Source organism: Gossypium arboreum, chromosome 1 (genome assembly GCF_025698485.1).
Source record: "Gossypium arboreum isolate Shixiya-1 chromosome 1, ASM2569848v2, whole genome shotgun sequence".
Classification (NCBI taxonomy): Eukaryota; Viridiplantae; Streptophyta; class Magnoliopsida; order Malvales; family Malvaceae; genus Gossypium; species Gossypium arboreum.
In genome coordinates this window covers 72109180-72116040 of record NC_069070.1, presented here as the reverse complement: position 1 = coordinate 72116040, position 6861 = coordinate 72109180, and positions in this window count along the sequence as shown.

Below are 6861 nucleotides of genomic sequence, written 5' to 3'. Positions count from 1 at the left end.
GATGAATGCCTAAAGTGTACTATCTCCTTGCTACGTGATTACGCCTACTATTGGTGGAGTACTCGACTTGTTGTGCCTCGAGAGCAAGTAACTTGGGAGTTTTTCCAAACGAGTTTGGAAAAAGTATATCGATCGAGATTTGTTGATCAAAAAACGGAAGGAATTTCTTGAGCTTAAGCAAGGTTCTATGTCAGTTACTGATTACGAGTGAAAATTTGTTAGACTTAGTAGATACGCTCGGGAATGTATTTCGTCCGAGGCTATCATGTGTAAACGCTTCGAGGATGGGCTGAATGAAGATATAAAAATGTTCGTTGGCATTCTTGAAATACGAGAGTTCGTAGTACTTGTCGAGCGAGCTTGTAAAGCCGAAGAGCTTAGAAAAGAAAAACAAAAAGTTGATGTGGGAACTGGAGAGTTTCGTAAAAGATCCTCGGGAAAGTCTCTTCAACAGGCATCGAAGAAATTTCGTGATGATGTGGGCCGGTCTAGAGGCACTTCGGGCCTTTTTAGACGAGATCGTGATCGACCCCACAATGGTACGAGGCACTTGATGCCGCCGTGTTGGGAATGAACGTCGAGACGAGCGGAGTGTCGACATTATGGCAAATGGCATTCGGAAGTTGTAGATTCCGTGACCGCTCTGTTACAAGTGCGGATCAATTGACCACTTCATTAAAGATTGCCCGAGGTTGTCCGAGCAGAATATAGATCGAGTGGGAAACCGGTGCTACCACCGCCGAGGTAGACCATCTAGAAATATGGGCAATGCTAGTGGTGGTCGAGAGGATCTAGAGATGCTACGACCGGTTCCGAGGCTCGCGCTCTGCTAGGGCTTATGCTATACGCCAGACGCGAGGATGCTTCCTCGCCGATGTTATTACCGGTACTTTCACTCTCTTTGATACTAATGTGATTGCTTTGATTGACCTGGTTCTACTCATTCTTATATATGCGAAACGTTAGCATCCAAGAAGACTTTACCTATTGAGTCTCATGAGTTCGTAATTCGGTGTCAAATCCCTTGGGTCGTTCGTGCTTGTCGACAAAGTGTGTAAGAAATGCCCCTAGTAATTCGAGGTTCTGTTTTCCGGCGGACTTGATCTTGTTGCCGTTTGACTAATTTGATGTTATCCTCGGTTTAGATTAGTTGACCGTGCATGATGCGATTGTGAATTGCAAAAGCAAGACTATGGATTTGAGGTGCGCAAATAACGAGATGATCCGAGTTGAGTCTACGGACTTAAAGGGTTGCCACCGTAATATCATCAATGTTGGCCCAAAAATATGTAAGAAAGGGTGCGAAGCATACCTTGCGTATGTACTTGATGATAAGGAGTTAGAAATAAAACCCGAATCTATGTCGGTGGTTTGTGAATACCCGGATGTTTTTCCCAAAGAATTACCGGGTTTGCCACTGTTCGGAGATAGAGTTTGGTATTGAGCTTGTACAGGACCACACCGATTTCGATAGCTCCGTATCGTATGGCACCAACGAAATTAAAAGAGTTGAAAGCTCGATTGCAAGAGTTGGTGGATAGAGGTTTTGCTCACCGAGTTTTTCACCTTGGGGTGCACCGGTGTTGTTTGTGAAAAGAAGGACGGAACCATGAGGTTGTGCATCGACTATCGTCGACTTAATAAAGTGACAATAAAGAACAAATATCCGCTATCACAGATCGATGATTTGTTCGATCAAGCTGAAAGGAGCCTCGGTGTTCTCAAAAATAGATTTGAGATCGGGCTATTATCGATTCTTGAATTCGAGATTCGACATACCCAAAAGCGCCTTGAGCGAGATATGGTCACTACGAGTTCTTAGTGATGCCGTTTGGGCTCACTAATGCCCTTGCGGTATTTATGGATTTGATGAATTGGATCTTCAGACCATATTTGGATCGGTTCGTAGTTGTGTTCATTGACGACATCTTGGTCTATTCAAGAGATGAGACCGAACATGCGAGCACCCGAGGTTAGTGTTGCAAATTTTACGGGATAAGCGGTTATATGCTAAGTTCAAAGTGTGAGTTACGGTTAGCGAGGTTAGCTTCTTGGGTCATGTGGTATCTGCATCGGTATTCGAGTCGACCGAGCAAAATTTCAGCCATACTTAACTGGAAGCCTCAGAAATATTACGAGGTTTGGAGCTTTTTGGGACTTCTTGGTTACTACCGACGGTTTGTAAAAGGATTCTCGATGATAGCCACACCCATGACGAAACCGCTTGTAAAGATGTCAAGTTCGAATGGACGGAAAAGTGTGAGAAAAGTTTGATCAATTGAAAACTCATTTGACGGAAGCTCCAAGATTAGTGCGGCCGAATCCGCAAAGAGTTTGTCATCTATAGTGACGCCTCCCTACTTGGGTTAGGTTGCGTATTGATGCAAGAAGGTCGAGTTGTGGCCTATCGTCGAGACAATTAAAGCCACATGAGAAAAATTATCGACCCATGATCTCGAATTGGTCGCCATCGTATTCGCCTTTAAAGATATGGCGACATTACTTATTTGGTTAGAAGTGCCATGTGTATCCGGATCACAAAAGTCTCAAATATTTGATGACTCAAAGAGACTTAAATCTGCGACAAAGCGTTGGCTCGAGTTGTTAAAAGATTATGAGCTTGTCATTGATTATCACCCGGAAAGGCTAATGTGGTTGCGACGCCTTAAGCCGAAATCACTTTTTTGCTTTACGACGATGAATGTACACTTGTCTATTCTACCCGACAATGTGTTAGTAGCGAATTAAAGGCCAAACCATCATTGATTCATCAAATTCGTGAAGCTCGAAAAGTCGACGATAAGTTGGTTGCAAGACGGGCTGAATGTGTTCAATGTGGAATCGAGTTTCAAGTTGATGATGACGATTGTTTGAGGTTCGAAATTGTTTGTGTATTCAAGAAATTCGAACTTATTTTGATAATTCTGAATGAAGCCCATTGTAGCCGAATGGCAATCCACCCGGGGAGTACGAAGATGTACAACGATTTGAAAAGTCAGTTTTGGTGGCATGGTATGAAACGAGACATCTCCGACTTTGTTTCGAGATGTTTGATATGTCAACAAGTGAAAGCGGAACATCAAGTGCCTTCAGGATTACTTCAGCCGATTACGATACCTGAGTGGAAATGGGATCGAGTCACAATGGACTTTGTGTCCGGACCGCCATTGTCGCAAGTAAGAAGGATGCGATTTGGGTTGTTGTTGATAGATGACTAAGTCGGCTCACTTTATCCCGTCGTCTGATTCTTCATTGGATAAACTTGCTGAATTGTATGTTTCTCGATTGTGAGATTACACGGGTACCTATTTCTATTGTATCGGATAGAGATCCAAGATTCACCTTGCGATTTTGGAAGAAATTGCAAGAAGCCTTAGGCACCAAGTTGCATTTAGCACCGCTTTCACCCCAAACCGATGGTCAATCCGAGCGGATAATTCGGATACTTGAGGATATGTTGAGATGTTGCATCCTCGAGTTCGATGGTTCATGGGAACGGTATTTACCTTTGATTGAATTCGCACAACAACAGTTTTCAAGCAAGTAAGATGGCACCTTACGAGGCTTTGTGCGGCGTAAATGCCGTACACCATTGTTTTGGACCGAGCTCGGTGAAAGCAAAATTTTACGAGTGGATTTGATTAAAGATCTGAACGGAAAGTAAAGGTAATCCGTGAAAGTCAGAGGCGACCACGATCGTCGAAATCGTATGCGGATATGAAACGAAAAGACATTGAATATCGGTGGGAGATAAAGTGTTTCTTAAAGTTTCGCCTTGGAGAAAGGTACTCGATTTGGCCGTAAGGGCAAAGCGAGTTCGAGATTCATCGGGCCATATGAAATATCCGAACGAGTCGGTCCGATTCGCGTATCGTTTGATTTTGCCCCGAACTCGAAAAGATTCACGACGTCTTTCATGTTTGATGCTTGACGTTATAGATCGACCGTCGCACGTAATTAGTCCATTAGAGGTTGAAATTCAAGCCAATATGAGTTATGAAGAAGAACCGATTCGTATCCTAGCACGAGAAGTGAAAGAGTTGCGAAACAAAAGGGTTCCGCTAGTGAAAGTGTTATGGCTCAAACATGGGATAGAAGAAGCTACTTGGGAACCCGAGAACTCTATGAAAGAGCGATACCCAAACCTATTTACGGTAAGATTTTCGGGACGAAAATTTCTTAAGTGGGGAGAGTTGTGACACCAAAATTGACCCTAGTCGGGAAGTGGTTTGGGACCGCTAAACCGAAATCACCGAAATGTTTGAACGTAATATTTATTATCTAGAATATGTATTTATGAATGTGTGAAAATTTCAAGCTTCGATTTAGTCGATTGCATGTGAATTCAGTTATGAGGACTCGTGTGACACTTTTGAAATGTGATAGGCTAATCTATAAGGACCTAATAGTGCATGTAATCAAAAGGGAGGACTTGCATGTCAAATTTCCCCCCTAATAGTTAGTGGCCGGCCATGACAAGGGATTATGGGCAAAAACATGTCATAAAACATGTTGTGACAATGGTGGATGTAAGAAAAAAATAAAATAATGAGCATGGGAATTGAATAATGAAAAGGGGAAAAAAAAAGAGAGGGGGGTGATTGTTTCTCCCATTGCCGTGAGTTGAGGGAAAGAAGAAAAAAAGTGTTCATCAATTGTCACTTCTTTTGGCTGAAAATTCTAAGGAAGAAAGGAAACAAGTGTGTCCTTTGGTTCATCCTTGGCCGAATAGAGGAAAGAAAGGAAGGGGAGGAGCTTGAAACAATCGGCTATGGTGATTTGTTAGACTAAGGTATGTTTGATGTTGTCCATGAGATGCATGCATGTTTTAGTTGGTAGCTTGAGTTCTACCTAGCCCATGGTCTAAATCTTGTTAGGTGATGGAAATGACACTCGGCCATGGATGCATCATTCTTGCTTGGTGTTGATGTCATTTACATGCTAAAAATGAAACTTTGTAATGATGCATGTGAAGGTGGATTGATGACTCTTAAATCTTCTTTTTAGCATTTTTTTTTCTTTCGAGTGAGGCATTAAGTTCCTTGTTCAACCGTGACCAAAACCAAACAAGATGGTGTTGTGGTGTATTCGCCATGGTATATCCATAAGTATGATTTATGCATATTGCATGGTAGGTAAGATTTGAGCTTTGGATATACGTTTATATTTGGATATAAGCAACTTTGAGATTCGGCTCTAGCATATATATATATAGATATACATGTTTGCACATGATGTATTGGTATGACATATATACCATCTCAAGGTATATATTTGCATATGATGATGTTTCGGTTATGAAATAAATGATTGATGCGTATTGAGTTACAATATGGAATCGTTAGTTAGTAAAATGTATGCTGTTTTGTGTGGTATTAAGTGTATAATTGGCCTCAACATGGACATGCATATTCGCCACATGAGGGGAATTGGTGTGCATGCATTCGGTTAGAGGCAAGCATATTGATGCCTATTCTTGGCTTAGAAAATTGGCTAAGGAGAGTACTAACTAATGTGTTGAGTTGATTCATGATTTCCGTACATATGTGACTTTAATGTCTAATGAAAATATGTGGGCTAAGTACCTTGAATTCCTCTTCGATGCTCAAATGATTAAATCAATTTATTTGTTAAATTAAGCTCAAGAGCAAAGGGAGCTAAATCCGATAAAGGGAAGGAAAAAGTAGTCGAATAGCCGTCGAAATCGTTCGACCACGTCCGAGGTAAGTCTTGAGTAATGACCCTACTTGAATTATATTGAAATGATTTGTCATATTATGGCGGACAGCCGAATGTGCGTAGGGACTAAGTTATAAAGTCAATTGAAATCATGCTCTTTGTGTGTGGCTATTGAGCGAAATTGGAAAGGTTTGATAAATGTTTTGTGTTTGAGCCTTAGTAACGAGAATGAAATATGGATGTGTCGTGATTATCGATATATGTGTACATGAGCATTTGAATGATATCCGGCTAAGTCTCAAGGCATTTATGCTAGTGATTATATCCGGCTAAGACCAAGGCATTCGTGCGAGTTGTTATATCCGGCTAAGACCAAGGCATTTGTGCAAGTTACCAAATCCGGGTTAAGACCCGAAGGCAATTGTGCTTGTGGTTATATCCGGCTAAATTCCGAAGAAGCTCGGTTGAAGGTGATCGTTTTGGTGCTGTAATAAATTCAATTAATACGCTCGAAAAACCAATACGATAAGGTATGTTTACATGTGCATCGGAAAAGTCGATTCGTTTGAAATAGTGTTCGTTCGATCGACTAACGAACTTTCGGCTCTTAGATAGGTTGATACCTCGTGTGTGTATATGTTGATGAAGTGTGAAGTAAGTATGATTATGAGAATGTGTATTACTAAAGTGATTCATTTAGCTATGTGAATGTAATACTTTAGTCAAAGCTGATTTCATTACTTGAGACTTACTAAGCATTAAAATGCTTACCCCGTTGCTTTGGCTCTCTGTTTTATAGATTTTGCTCGTTAGCTATCGGATTCGGGATCATCGAAGTCGAAGTCATCCACACTATCAAAGCCCTTTTGGTACTCTTTAGTTGAACTCTGGATATGGCATGTATAGGACTACCCTTTGCTGTTTTTCAAGTATGCGTTTTGTGATGTATGTGTATGCGACCATGCGAAAATGGCTCGTAAAAGTGGGGTATGGCATTAGACCATTTGTGTTTTTGTATATATGTATGGTTTCATGATGTGACTACGGACTGAATGGAAGTGTTGGGCAAATGATCAGCCATTGGAATGGCTAAATATGATTATATGTGGACCTATGTATGACAAAACTCTAGTTGGTCCATGGAAACCACGAAATAGGTAAAATTTACCTTGAAAAGCAGAT